Source organism: Notolepis coatsorum (genome assembly GCF_963971535.1).
Source record: "Notolepis coatsorum genome assembly, chromosome: 7".
NCBI lineage: Eukaryota > Metazoa > Chordata > Actinopteri > Aulopiformes > Paralepididae > Notolepis > Notolepis coatsorum.
The window spans coordinates 101354313-101370357 of record NC_140171.1 but is presented as its reverse complement, the minus strand read 5'-3'; positions in this window follow the sequence as shown (position 1 = coordinate 101370357).

Genomic DNA, 16045 nt, shown 5'->3' with positions numbered 1-16045 from the left:
ATGGCTGGAGAACTAACGGCTGGAGAACTAATGACTGGAGAGCTAATGGTTGGAGAACTAACGGCTGGAGAACTAACAGCTGGAGAACTAATGGCTGGTGAACTAATGGCTGGAGAACTAATGGCTGGAGAACTAATGGCTGGAGAACTAACGGCTGGAGAACTACAGGCTGGAGAACTACAGGCTGGAGAACTACAGGCTGGAGAACTAATGGCTGGAGAACTAACGGCTGGAGAACTAACGTCTGGAAAACTAACGACTGGAGAACTACAGGCTGGAAAACTAACGACTGGAGAACTAATGGCTGGAGAACTAACGTCTGGAGAACTAACGACTGGAGAACTACAGGCTGGAGAACTAATGGCTGGAGAACTAACGGCTGGAGAACTAACGTCTGGAGAACTAACGGCTGGAGAACTAATGGCTGGAGAACTAACGGCTGGAGAACTAACGGCTGGAGAACTAATGGCTGGAGAACTAATGGCTGGAGAACTAATGGCTGGAGAACTAACAGCTGGAGAACTAATGGCTGGAGAACGAATGGCTGGAGAACTAACGGCTGGATAACTAACAGCTGGAGAACTAATGGCTGGAGAACTAATGGCTGAAGAGCTAACGGCTGGAGAACTAATGACTGGAGAGCTAATGGTTGGAGAACTAACGGCTGGAGAACTAACAGCTGGAGAACTAATGGCTGGAGAACTAACAGCTGGAGAACTACAGGCTGGAGAACTAACGGCTGGAGAACTAATGGCTGGAGAACTAACGGCTGGAGAACTAAAAGCTGGAGAACTAATGGCTGGAGAACTAACAGCTGGAGAACTAATGGCTGGTGAACTACAGGCTGGAGAACTACAGGTTGGAGAACTAATAGCTGGAGAACTAATGGCTGGAGAACTAATGGCTGGAGAACTAATGGCTGGAGAACTAACGGCTGGAGAACTACAGGCTGGAGAACTAACAGCTGGAGAACTAATGGCTGGAGAGCTAATGGTTGGAGAACTAACGGCTGGAGAACTAACAGCTGGAGATCTAATGGCTGGAGAACTAACGGCTGGAGAACTAATGGCTGGTGAACTACAGGCTGGAGAACTACAGGTTGGAGAACTAACAGCTGGAGAACTAATGGCTGGAGAACTAATGGCTGGAGAACTAATGGCTGGAGAACTAACGGCTGGAGAACTACAGGCTGGAGAACTACAGGTTGGAGAACTACAGCTGGAGAACTAATGGCTGGAGAACTAATGGCTGGAGAACTAATGGCTGGTGAACTAATGGCTGGAGAACTAATGGCTGGAGAACTAATGGCTGGTGAACTACAGGCTGGAGAACTAATGGCTGGAGAACTAATGGCTGGAGAGCTAATGGCTGGAGAACTAATGGCTGGAGAACTAACAGCTGGAGATCTAATGGCTGGAGAACTAACGGCTGGAGAACTAATGGCTGGTGAACTACAGGCTGGAGAACTACAGGTTGGAGAACTAACAGCTGGAGAACTAATGACTGGAGAACTAATGGCTGGAGAACTAATGGCTGGAGAACTAACGGCTGGAGAACTACAGGCTGGAGAACTACAGGTTGGAGAACTACAGCTGGAGAACTAATGGCTGGAGAACTAATGGCTGGAGAACTAATGGCTGGTGAACTAATGGCTGGAGAACTAATGGCTGGAGAACTAATGGCTGGTGAACTACAGGCTGGAGAACTAATGGCTGGAGAACTAATGGCTGGAGAGCTAATGGCTGGAGAACTAATGGCTGGAAAACTCTAAGAACTGTTAAAACTGTTTGACTCCTAACTACTCAACCCTGCATGGACTGGCTTAGTGTGTTATTATTATCAATAGAGTGTACATAATATATCTCATACTGACGAGAACTCACCTTTTTTATTCTCTATATTTTATTGTCATTTCTATTAAGGCCTCTGCATGCTACAGAAACTTCAAAGCAACTGCAACACAACATCGACAAAGCAACAGTGTTTTAGACACTCTGCCTTTATGCTTCTGCAACATCGACGCGCAAAGTTAGTTTAACTAAAGTTAGTTTAGGTTCGTGTTAACGTTAGATAATGTACAAAATAAACGTATTTCCGGTGATTTTAGACGTCGCTCTTTTATTTTGAAATCCCCCGACCGGAAGTGTTGTAGTGTCTGTTGCTAGCAGCTTAACTTTCTGTGCTTTTCGAGCTAACGTTACCGTAACGTCATTAGTTTCCAATGGAGGACCTCGGCTCACATGGAGCTCAAACTACCTATTGGAATAAATTAATTGATTGATGTTTAACTTGTCCCTGTGTGTGTCCAGTCATTTCGACTAGCAAACGTTGTATTTAACGTTAAAGTTACCTCAGGATACCATTGTATTTAGTTGGTTAGCTATGTAGCTAATGTGGATAGCATTTTGTATAGCACCAATGCTAGCTGGCTGGCTACAGCTTTATTTACTAAATTATGGAGGCTTTTTAATCGTCAAGGTAAGAGAGGATTTGTCATGATCAACTGAAAGTGTATGCTATGGAACAATATGTGCTTGGGTTTTCAGAAAAAGGCCAGCTATGTGACGCTAATTATTTAGCATCAACGCTGGCTGGCTACAACAATGGCGGATGGTATTCTCTGCAAGACCAATATTATTCTATGACAGCCCCGCCCCCATTCGCTAACCAACCAATCACTGCTACGCAATATCAACGCAACGGTTGTTTAGGTTAGATTTTGGAGACATGTACGCAGCATCCTCGCAACACAGTCTACAAGACCCTAAACAACAACCGCGCTGAAATCGCGCTGATGTTGTGTTGAATTGTAGAGGCCTTTACCCTGCCTGTACATCCCCTCTCCCGTGCTATGACTGGGGATTAATAAAGGAACATATTATCTTATCTTATCTTTTCTACTCCCGAAAAGTAGTTTGTCATGGGCAGTGTTGGGCAAGTTACTTTTAAAAAGTAACTAGTTACAGTTACTAGCTACTTCTTCCAAAAAGTAACTAAATTACTTACTCAGTTACAAATGATAAAAGTAACTAGTTACTTCAGAAAGTGTTGTTGTCATTTTCTTTACATAAACAACATACACAAATCTAACCTATTTTAATGTTGCTGTGGGACAAAGTGAGACTAGCCTCCAATCAGATATAAGAATCTAATCTAATCATCTAAACAAATCTAATCATGACATTTAAGACATGCATGACACGCTTGTGTTGTTCGTTGGATTCGTTTTGGATTATTTGGGCTCGCCAAACAAACTATTAAAAACGTACACGGACCCGCGGTCTCACGTTGACTGAACTTGCTTGTGTTGTCGCTGTGTGTCAGACTCTGGATACTTTAATTCGAACACCTGCCCACCTCTACCTCTGATTGGCTTACCATGACATTTTACTCAACCTCAGCCAATCGCGCACTGCCCACTAACCAAGGAAAAAAAGTATTACCTCCTGGGCGCAGAGATCTGTCTGATGAAAAAAAACAGCTTCAATCATAGTAACGCGCCACATTTTTTGGCAGTAACGGTAACAGCGTTATTAAGATTGGAAGAGTAATCCGTTAGATAACTCATTACTGAAAAAACTAACGCTGTTATTTATAACGCCATTATTCCCATCACTGGTCATGGGCCCAATCTCCAATAGCCTTTTCATGGGGAAACACAGCAAAACACGGAGGCAAAAATGGTAAATAAATGGACTGCATTTATATAGTGCTTTTATCCAAATTGCTTTACAATTTATGCCTCTCATTCACCCATTCACTCACACATTCACACACCAACGGCAAAGGCAACCATGCAAGGTACCAACTTGCTCAGCAGTTAGGGGTTAAGTGTCTTGCTCAAGGGCACTTTGACACACTGCCTGGGAGGAGCTGGAATCTAACTAGGAATCTTCAGATTACCAGATGACCGCTCTACCTCCTGAGCCACAATTGCTCCCGAAAAAAATGCCATTTTATGGTGACTAACAAATCTGTCATGGAGTACTGCTTCCATTCAAACAAAACACACACTTAATACAACAAAATGCTACTTCACACTATACATATTGCATTTGCAATTCAAGGAAGCCATGCATTGAATGAATGAATGAAGTTTGAATGAATGAAGTTTATTTTTCGGTCTTGTTTACAGACCGAAAATCAAACACACCTGTGTGGACCTGCACAAAAAGATTATATATATAGAAAATCACAAATGTACATATTCAAGGAAAGCTCACACACAAAATCCAAAATCAACGACAGAAAAAAAAGAAATAGGCTGAAGCACATGCTTATTTTTTGCCTATACAAATTCTTAAAAACGAAATATATTTTAATATAAGAAAGAAAAACTTAAAATATGCTGCAAGATATAATTTTTAAAGAAAACAATTTATGTTTGATGTTTTACTCAAAACTGTACTCCTGAATAATTGTATCCTTTATCTTTAATGGTATTTTTCCTGATGAAATGAAAATGGCCAAGGTGGTTCCAATTTTTAAAAGTGGTGACATACATACTATATCAAATTATAGACCTATATCATTGCTACCTCAATTTTCAAAGATACTGTACTCAAAAAACTATTTGTAAATAGACTTGATGGCTTTATTGAAAAATATGGGTTATTGAGTGATCATCAATATGGTTTTAGGAGCAATAGATCAACATCCTTAGCAGTGATAGATTTTGTGGAAAATATATCAACAGCAATTAATGAAAAACAACCCTCAATAAGTGTATTTATTGACTTACGTAAAGCATTGACACAATTGATCATTCCCTGCTTTTACAAAAAATGTAACGGTAATAAGAGGTGTCACTCATCATTGGTTAAGAAGTTATTTAAATAATAGGTTTCAATATGTAAACATTAAAGATCCTGTGTCTTATAAATGGCATTTTCCAGTGTTTAGCATTGTTTCCTAGCAATGGGGGATTATATCAATGTGGTCTGTGTCTCTAATTATCATTTTGACTCATCAGTCTAGTTTCGAGTTCACGAGATCTTCCCTCACTCAACTAAGCCATTCTGATTTGACTGTTTTGCTGACGTGAATAAGGCACTGATTGTAGTCACCGCCCACAATCAACAATTCGCTCAACGACAGAGCGAGTGGAATTACTTCCTCAAACAGAGGGTGCCGACAGACAGCAGAGAACGAGCGAGCGAGAGAGAGGGAGAGAGAGAGATAGAGAGGGAGAGAGAGAGAAAGGGAGAGAGAGAGATAGAGAGGGAGAGAGAGAGGGGCACACACAACCTCCCGACCGCGCGGGAGTGTGTGTAAATGTGTGTGCGTGTGGGGATGGAGCTTCTTCCCCGCAGTCGGGAGCACTCGCATCACTGTCAAAATATCATTGCACACGCTCCCATGCGCACGCCTATATTCCGATCCGTGCAATAATATTCACAGGCGTATATATTGTCATGGATGACTGTCACTCAAAGCGCTTATGGGCGGAGCCCAGCACAAAACAGCTTGAAATCTTGAAGTGGAAAGATTTTGCTTTAGAGTACTTGATTAAAAATATAAAACAATGAATTGTTTTGAATTTTATTTTTACAGATGTGTTCCATAGACTCACAGGAATTGTGTAAAGTTGCCCAAATAGTGAAAGGAATAGCAATGCATGTCCCCTTTAAAGATGTCTTTATACATAGGGGCGACAGTGCTCAGGAGGTAGAGCAGTCGCCTGGTAATCCGGACGTTCTCGGTTTGATTCCGGCTCCTCCCGGGCAGCTTGTTGAAGTGTCCTTGAGAAAGACACTTAACCCCTAATTGCTCCCGATGAGCAGGTTGGCACCTTGCATGGTCGCCTTTGCCATCGGTGTGTGAGTGAATGGGTCAAATGTGAGGAACAAATTGTAAAGCGCTTTGGATAAAAGCACTATTTAAATGCACCATTTACCATTTTACATTGAGTAGATTGTGGTTTAGACAGTGTTGGGACTAACATGTTACAAAGTACAGTAATGCGCTACAGTAACACGCTACAGTAACGCCATTACTTTCGCTAGTAACTAGTACTCTAACTAGGGTGACCAGATGCAAAAAGTCCAAAAGTGGGACAACAGTAAGATTTTGGTGGGACAAAGTGGGACAAAGTGGGACAGATAGATAATGTAAAAATGTGTATTAGAATAACTGCCATGGTCTTCACTGAATAGATTTAAATCAAAGGTTAAAGGTTAAATCAAAATAAATACAAATTAAATACCACCTAACATCTGTTTTAAATATTCAAACGTCATCACTTGACAGGAATGTCTTGTGTTTGATATTCCCTGTTAACACAGAACTAGGGAAAACAGTGTAGTATAATACAAAAATAATAATACAAATAAATTGTGTTTCTATATTAGAATAACTGCCATGGTCTTCACCGAATAGATTTAAATCAAAGGTTAAAGGTTACCACAGTCGGCTGACCTGTATGAATGGGAGTGTTGTACTGTGTGATAGACACTTGTTATCTCAGCTGCAGTGACCTTGTCCGTTTGGCTATCATTGTTTGGTTTAAAAAGAAACGTATCCATAGATCTGGATGTTTCTTTTTGGTGAGCCACTTTCAAGTGAGACTCACGTCCACTTCAAGTTGTATTCTCCTCCATGCACAATTGAAAACGAACTATGACACAAAACACAGAAAGCCTGCTGCGGATTGCCTGCCATCTGCCTCACCCAGTCATGTGTCGTTTGCCAGTCTTGGTTGTAACTGCAGGTCCGTTTCTTTTTACTGCTTTCCATCTTGAACTAGTTTGCTTGTAATGTTGTTGTGTTTTTTTTGACCAATCAGATTTGCGATATGAGATAGCGTCACGACTCAGTCTCAGTCACGTCACAAGCAGGCAAGCAGCACGCTAAAGTACTATAACCAATCAGAGCAATGTGTGTGGACAAGAGGCAGGTTGCTACGTTTACTGTCTGTAGGGAGGGGCTTTTAGACGCATGTTTTTTTTGGCTTCGAAAAGAGGGACATCCTCTCAATATGAGGGACGCGGGACATTTGGTCAAATGGTGGGACAGTACAACCAAAAGGGGGACACCTGGTCACCCTAACTCTAACGCATTACTTTTTAAATTCAGTAACTCAATTACCGGTACTAAATGGTCCGTTACTGCATTCTTTTTATGTATTGTTAAAATGTTACCTTTTCCTGTATTAATCTGAACCGTAGTAGGGTACAGGGGAGCGTTCTCCTAACCCTCCAGGGCCGAAGTGCCGGTCATGTAATGTGCTTGTTACAGCTAGCCGGACTTCGGGAGACTAATTCAATCTGTAAGGTGGTGACAGTAAACCAGGAAACCGTTCTCTCAAGGACTGGGCATTTATTTCCATTTGCAGGGTTGACAACAGCTCTCTATTCTTAATGTTATTGACTAACGTTACACACAAATTAAATGCTACCATTCTATACCGTTCCCACGTACACTCTGACTATATGACTATTCGCTGCCTGCACCTATATATCCCACAACGCATCAATCTTAATTAAATTAAAGGAGCAGGCAACACCCTAATCTTACACTACCCCCACTCTATACAATGTGGTAATTTTTATTTTTATGACCACATTGCTTAGCAGAGTTCAGTGATGTGAATGCAAATTAATGGAAACTGTCAAGTTGCTCAACATATTTTAACTGTAAGAATCTGTAAGGGCTTAATGGGAGCAATTGAAATACTGTTGTTTTAGTTTTTTAAGTAACTAAAAAGTTACTTTTTACAGTAACGCATTACTTATTTTTTTTGTATCTCTCTTCCTCTCTGTTTTTTCTCTGTTTTCTCCCCATCCCAATTTAGTCGTTGTGCCAATTCCCCCCCTCCCCTACCTGGTTGTTGTGCGCATGTTCTCCTACTGGTCGGTACAAGAGAACCCTGAAGTATCCGCACGCTTCTTCCGACACGTGCGGCGACAGCCAGTGGCTCTCTTCTCACCTGGCAGCGAGGGCTCTCATTGGTGAACTTCCTCAAGTCCTGCCTCCGCTGAGCAAGCGCCCAGACCTGACCTGTAGGCGTCGCTGTCCACAACGCCAGTTTCCCACCCACGGCTTCCCTCCCCCTAACCCAGCCAAACGAGTTAGTATAGCGATCAGCCCAAGCCAAGGCAATGCTGACTCCGGGAGTCGAGACCGCAGCCTCTTGCATTGGTGACGAGCGCAATCTCCGCTACGCGACCTGACCGCCACGCATTACTTTTTGGTGTAAGTAATCAGTAAAGTAACTAAGTTTCTTTTGAAATAGTTACTATTTTTCAGTAACTAGCACAACACAGGGTTTAGATAATAAAAATGTAGTGGAGTAATCAAGTCGGAAAGTAATCAAAGATGGATGTGATGTGTTGTTAAAGGGGGATTTCCTATGTGTTTGTGGAAACTATGATATATGGGGCCTTTGGTTGTACAGTATGTAACAAATTGCCTGAAATTAATGAAGAAGAAGAAGAAGTCTTTATTTGTCATATTTTTTTAACACACATGTGATGGGCGACCCACAGGAACACTCACACACACATGCACTGAGTCGCTGATGAAATGTTCTCTGCACTTCCCATCCCGTCATCCTTCCGCCCCAAGGGCAGCCGGGAGCAGACAGGCGTCAACGTGAGCCGCGCCAGGGGACCAATCCAAGTGCTCCTGTCTGTCTTCGTCAGGAACGCGACAGCGTTTAGCGATCTGTTGTGCATGTCTTTCCATTGGGTTTATCTTATTGGGAGGGGAAATCCTTGCGAGCATGGGGAGAACATGCAAACTCCACACAGAAAGGCCTGGCAGATACCCCACCTGGGTACCTGGCAACATGGCAACCTGGTCGCGTGAATATTAAAGGCAACCAACTTGTGTTCAGCTTTTCTCTGATTGGCCACGACCCCACGCCGCTAGCCCGCCCCCTTTTGCCGCGATCGCGGCAGGAACCTTCAAGTTCCCTGGTGCAAAATAAATCTGGTAGTTGGTTTATGACGTTAATTAATAATAAACACTGTTAGGACTCTTAATAATAAACACTGTTAGGACTATCTCGATTCACACGTCACTACTGTAACTAGAAACTCTGGGTGTCACTGTACATCAGTGTGGAACTGTACGCTGTAACGTTATTATTTCGCGTTTTTAACGTCATAAACCAACTACCAGATTCACTCATCACTGTACATCCGTGGAGGCTGCTGAAGCGCCAGCGGGGCGATGCGGTGGTTTGTCTCTGGCTTCTGTGCGCCACCGCCGGCTTGACTCGGTCCAGCTCCAGCAGCAGCAGCGGCCGTGCTCCGTTGTAGAAGCCCTTCAATGACAGAGCTCTCATATTTTGCGAATGCATAAACTATATCTTAAATTATGGCTATGTGTCTAATATGGCTGTCGCTTATCAATGACTTCGCGACAGCCATATTAGACACATAGCCATAATTTAAGATATAGTTTATGCATTCGCAAATATGAGAGCTCTGTCATTGAAGTGGGTGGTGGCAGCGTTACTAACAGCATTCACCCTGATGTAAAGTAGCGATTTTTATTGTTTTGTCATGACAAACCAATTACATAATCCCAACATATGTGTAAAGAAACAACATATTCCAGTTAACGGTATATTTTTTTAATGATTCATTACGGTATAAATTAGGTTAACTGGAGCTGCGTATTGCTGGCTCTCATATTTGCGAATACAATAGCGTTCACCCTGATGTAAACAATTCTACAACGGAAGACGGCCACTGCCGCGGGTGGCGCAACTCTCAGAGAAACGCTGAACACAAGTTGGTTGCCTTTAATATTCATGCAACCTGGTCCCCAAGCTTGAATTGAACCCAGGACCTTCTAGCTGTGAGGCGACAGTGTTAACCACTACACCAGGGGTTCCCAAACTTTTCAGGCCACGACCCCCAAATAACGGTGTCAGAGAGCCGCGACCCCCACTATTATAGGAGGTACATTTTTTTTTTTTTATACTTTTTTATTATATTTTTTTAAAAACAAATTTATAAATGGAAATGTATGGTTGAAACATGCAAACGTTCAAACGCACACACACTAATAAGCATTGGAGGCTTTTAACCAGGGCCGGACTGGGAAAATCATTCAGGCCAGGAAATATAGTGCAAAATATAGCCGTCAGGCCACTTTTTAAGCAGGGGGTCTGGGGGTCCTGCATTCTGGTGGAGGAATTTTTTTATTTGTACCCTTTAAATGCCAGTGTTTGTGATGGCACCACAAATTATTGTTAAAAAACAGGCTAGCATATGTATGATTAGCAACAACACTGATTTTGATGGATTTTCTGTTTTTTTGTAATGTCAGATTGAAAAAAATACAATCTTTTATTCAACTTCAGCCCTGATCATAACACCACATATTCATTTTATAATTCTAACCCTTTAAATGCCAGTGTGTGTGATGGCATATATTTGCAATATATCAAATGCAAAGTAGATTTTTCTGGGGGGGATTATTACAGGCTAGCATGTGTCAATGATTAGCAACAACAGTTTTTTGTAAGGGTCCCGCCTCCACCAATCAAATGCGGCTCCCTTTGTGTGTGTGTGAGAGCAAGAGAGAGAGAGAGAGAGAGAGATAGTTCTCCAACTTGTGTGAGTTGCAGTGATCGCCTGGTTGTTCCCCATCTAGGTTATCTAACTATTGCGCTGCTGCAACTAGAAACACTGGCCTGGCCTGCTTCTAAGTTCAGTGGCCTGACTGCATACATATTTTTTTTGGGAAATAGCCTGTGTGGTCTGTCCCAAATAGTGTTGTCTAAACGCACGTTACCCAACAGATATCCTAGTTCAAAATGTCAAACATAACCAAATCACTTGCTAAAAAGCATCAGATGGCCATTGCTTATCACTGGGAAACCTTCACCCTCAAACAAAAGGAGTATGGGCCAATTAAATATTTTCCCCTCAGAGATGAGAATGTGGTCAACAATGAAATGCTTGAAATTATCTTGTCAAAAGATGTTTTCTCAACTAGTTGGGTTAAAGTTGATGGTAGAGTATAAAGCTGGACTTGTTATCTGCAGTGCAATGGAAGAAGACATGCCAGTATTTTGTCAAATAAGTGATGTACTTTTGGTTGAAGATCACATTTCTTTGTGACAAAAGCTATTCACAGAGAATGTTGATGACCATCATCATGCATTCAGAGTAGGGATGTCCGATATTATCAGCCTACCGATATTATCGGCCAATATTGGCATTAAAATGTGATATCGGAAAATATCGGTATCGGTTTACCCAGGCAAGCAAGTAAGAACAAATTCAGATTTTATTTATTGTCAAAATTATGCATAATGTTGTGTTAATTCCACAACAAGATATATGTAATGTTAATTACCTGAAATTATTACGTTTTTTGGGGGGGAAACCCTGCATATATCGGTATCGGTTGATATCGGTATCGGAAATTAAGAGTTGGACAATATCGGTATATCGGTATCGGTAAAAAAGCCAATATCGAGCATCCCTAATTCAGAGTATTACAAAGTGAGGAAAGATGTATAAGAAACATTTCTGAGCTTAAATTCCATAAGCCGTTTGATATGCAAAGCTCATACAATGTGTCAGATGAAAGTTTGTACATTATACCTTCATTCATGATGTTTTAATTCAGCTGTATTGACCAAGGGAGAACAATACATTTAATTTTTGAAAATGATTTTGTTTATGGAATTAATTCTTATAATTAAATTCTTCATTTAAAAATAATTTCAGAGTTGATAACTTGACACTTTAGGGAGTGCAATTAACACTCCCAAATAGTAAAATGTTTACTCTGAGCAGTGTTATTTGTCTAATCCCCTTAGTGTTACTTTAACTCTGTTTTGGACTTAAAGAAGGAACTGGCATAGTGTTAAATGTTTAACTATTTTACAAGTGTTAATTGGAGCTATATAAACCCTGAAAAAGTGTTGAAATCAACTCTGGGAGTTAATTCAACACTGGTCTTTTTGCTGAGGGCCCGTCCTTCAAGTCATTCTAGTCTGTAGTGGCCAGCGCCCTCTTCTATGCTGGGGGGGCTACATCAACTCAAGGGACACCAACAAACTGAACAAGCTGAGCTCCGTGGTGGGAGTCGAGCTGGTCAGACTAGAGGTGATGGCAGAGAGGGGGATGAGAAGGAAGCTGGCTGCTATCCTGGAGAATCCCTCCCAGCTAGTCAAGAGGATAACCAGTAGGATAACATTGATGTGTGCAGCAGTGGAGGTTTCTCTATGACAACACGTGAAACACAAATTCACTCAAAATTCATAATTGTTATTAATTTAAATATATATATATATATATATATATATATATATATATATATATATCTTCTTTTTTTTTATTATTATTATTATTATTATTATTATTATTATTATTATTATTATTATTATTATTATTATTATTATTATTATTTTTTTTTTTTTTTTATTTTTTTTTAAATGTTTTCCTCTGTAAGAAAAATGCCAGTGAATTTCTTTTTTCTTCAAAAATGGCCAAAATTGACAGCTCTGAGCAGGCCTCCACTGCAGTAATGACTGCAGTATATTTGTGCAGATGGCTGCACAGGTTGACCCAGGATTAAATAAATAATAGCCAATCAAAATAGGCTATTAACGTCATCTAAGCACGGTCTGTGCAGTTAAACTCTTGCCATTGAATGGGGGATTGAATGATTGACAGCCCTTGACATCCAATACACGGAGGTTGAATATGATTGGCAGCCTTGAAAATCCAATCAGAGGTTGCTGCATTGCACAGTCAAAACAGGTCCAGCTGCAGGTCCGTAGGTTAGGTTTAGCTGGGGCCAATCTCAAGTTTCTCAAGTTTCTTTATTAGTTGTCATAGAAGTACAGAATACTTTTATACAAAATGTAACAGAAAGAAGCATTTTGTATAAAAGTATTCTGTACTTCTGTATGACAACTAATAAAGAAACTTGAGAAACTTGAGATTGGCCCGAGCTAAACCTAAACTACGGACCTGCAGCTGGACTGGTTTCACTGTGTGAAAGAGCAAGCCAGTAGTTTAGTAAGCTGTACAGCTATAACAACACAGTAGGCTAAATTAAACTTTGCGCCAACATTAGGACCGAAGTATAAACCAGCAACTGAGCAACATGAAGAAGTGGACTTATGCATCTGGATCAGAAAAAAAGTTGTGGATGAAAAAGTAAGTAGGCTACAGTGTTTGTAAAAGCTTGTATGCTAACAGTAGCTAGCCAGCTTAGCCTACATCACAATGATGATCACCAAGCTAATTTACTGTACACACTGTAGGGCTGGGCAATTAATCAAAACAGAATCGCGATATCGATTCATAGACCTATGCAATCTCATTTCTAAGTTATGACGATTTTTCTTTTATTAAAAAAAAAGTTATAATTTTTTTTTTTTTTTTTTTACTTTTTAAATTATTTTATCTGGGTTGAACATGATTTGTGGAACTCCCTCTGGTGTTGTGGTCGTGTTCACTGACCTTTGGGAAGTATTTCGACATGCACATGGGTATCTTAGTGGTGTAGTGTCTTGTAGACCAGGCCCATTCAAGTTGCTGTACTCTGTCGTCTACTCTAAGCCATCCTAGGTTGTCAAAGTGGGCAGAGGTGAGGTGGGTTTTAGGAGTAAGGTCAAGCAGTAGTGTAACTGAGGGGTTACAAAACCCTGACTGTATTAAAGATTGTGATATATTAAACCACTGCTAGTTATGTACTTTAATTACTGACCAAACAGTACATCAAATATAGATGGTGAACACTCACAAGAACACGGCATTGACACAGAAATACTATTGGAGGGTAATTTATTATTATTAGGCAACATTCGGTTACAGAATGAGAATTAGGGTCTCGCTTGTATGGCGAAGAATATACGTAAAGTCAGTCAAGAGCATAAGTCACTAAGAATAGCAGGAATCCTATGATGGGTCTAAGCTGACGCCACCTGTTGTATATGTAGCCCATGCTATTTTCTTGTCTAGCTGAAACATTCATTATGGACTGTGAATTGGGTGACGCTCCCTGGAAGAGTGTAATTTGTTGACGCTCCCTGGAAGAGTGTAATTGGTTGACGCTCCCCTGAGATTTACGTGGTACAGCCTGCTTGTGAGCAGCGTGTTGAAAACTGTTCCTGGCTGCAAGCTAGAGACAGACTATTGGAGCAGTTGGAGAATATTAGAAAAGTGACAAAACTGTATACTTGGACAGAAGAACTACTTGGACAGAAGATGAAAGATAGAGGATAAAGAGAGGATTCCGGTGAGTCATACCGTGTTCATGCTAGCTAGCATTTCCTACTCATTGTTAATATGGAGCTACAGTGTGTAATCAAAAACCAGTCAGGATATTGGATGAAAGGAGAATGTTAACACAGTGATTCTGTTCACTGACATAACAGTGCTGGAACTGGACAAGAAAGAGAGAAGAAAAGACTAGCTGACTTGAAGACCGAATTGGAGGAGAAACCATTGCCAATTGAAAGACTGATAAACAAAAGGAAGAATCCTGGTGAGTTAGCAAGTCAACTCGCTAGCTAACTCAAGCTGCATATTGTTGTTTCTGAGTTACAATGTGGTTGTTATTGTGGTTATTGAGCCATACATTGTTAGTGTTGACTGCTATGGTGCAAGGCTGTGCTATGCATGTGAAACCTGCCATAATGTGAGTTCCAGTAAATAATTGTATAGCCTAATGGTATATAATTACAGTATATGATGCTCATCTATTGATGGCCTGTACAATTCTGTGCAGATTGGTTTTTGTTACCCCCTTCAGTGAACACGGATCTGCATCAACTGAAGTGGTCTTCTTCATTGACCTTCTCCACTCACCATCACCCAACGGTCGGCTGGTGACGTTCCCTTTTTGTTTAATTGAGTGCACTCAAAACAGACTTTATTGGGTACCCTTTTTATTTCATTTATTATTTTCTATAAATGTGGACCATTGCATGGAAGCTATGATGTTGTAATATGTACTGAACCTGGTGAACCCTTTTAAGTTATATAAAAGGTAAAACGTAGATCACGGTGCCTGTGTATTTTTTCTTAGAGCCAGTCTCCTTGAACCTATAGTTGTACCACTGCAGAAAGAACTGATAGTGTTGAATTACAGTAGGTTACATAAAGTGGCAAGCCAGCCAGGAGACTGGTAATACAAAATGGAATATTGTAACCATTATAAAATGCATGAGCAGGGCTGCCTTTTTGTCTCCAATATCGATGATAAGTATTTAGAAATTGACATTGCTAATGTCTTTAAGACACATGGAGAAGTAGTGAAATGTGTACGAGTCCCTAATGAACCAGGTAAACCTAAAGGCAGGGCTCTGGTCCAATATAAAGATGAAAGAGTAATAGCTCGTATGGATCCAGCGTTCTTCACTGAACCATTCATTTCTGATGATGCCACATGGTACATCACCACCATACAAAACGAGACAGTTCAGGAAACAGAAGAACAAGAAAACGTTGATGAACAAAAGTTTGCTGCAGCAGTAGCAGGTCTAAGCAAGACCAGTCAAATCCAGATGCTCCAAACTTATCTTTCTAAACTTCAGATGACTGATAGTGACACAGCAGGTGAAGAGACAATTGAAACTCTGGCGCCTGAGTCCCCTCGAACACCGCCATGTCTGGATGAGAGCCTCATCAACCCCCCCAGTGTTCAGAAAGTAGTTGTGGAGCATGTAATAAAAACTGAACATCAATCTTCACATGTCAGCAAAATCCGCACCTTCTCAGGAAGAACACCAAAACCCAGTGGAGAAGTTGATTATGAGACGTGGCACACTCAAGTTGAACTGTTACTGAGTGATCCTTCCAGCTCGGATACTCAGAAGGTCAGAAGGATTTTAGAGAGCTTACTGAGCCCAGCAAGTGACCTAGTCAAAAGCCTTGGTATTGACTCCTCGCCCTCACAGTATCTCAATCAGCTTGACGCAGCTTTTGGGGCAGTAGCAGATGGAGAAGAGCTATATGCAGCATTCCTGGGTGCAAATCAAAATGCCGGAGAGAAATCCTCAGATTACTTGAATCGCCTACACCTGATGCTGGAGAAAGCTGTTACTGGAGGAGGGGTGTCTGCT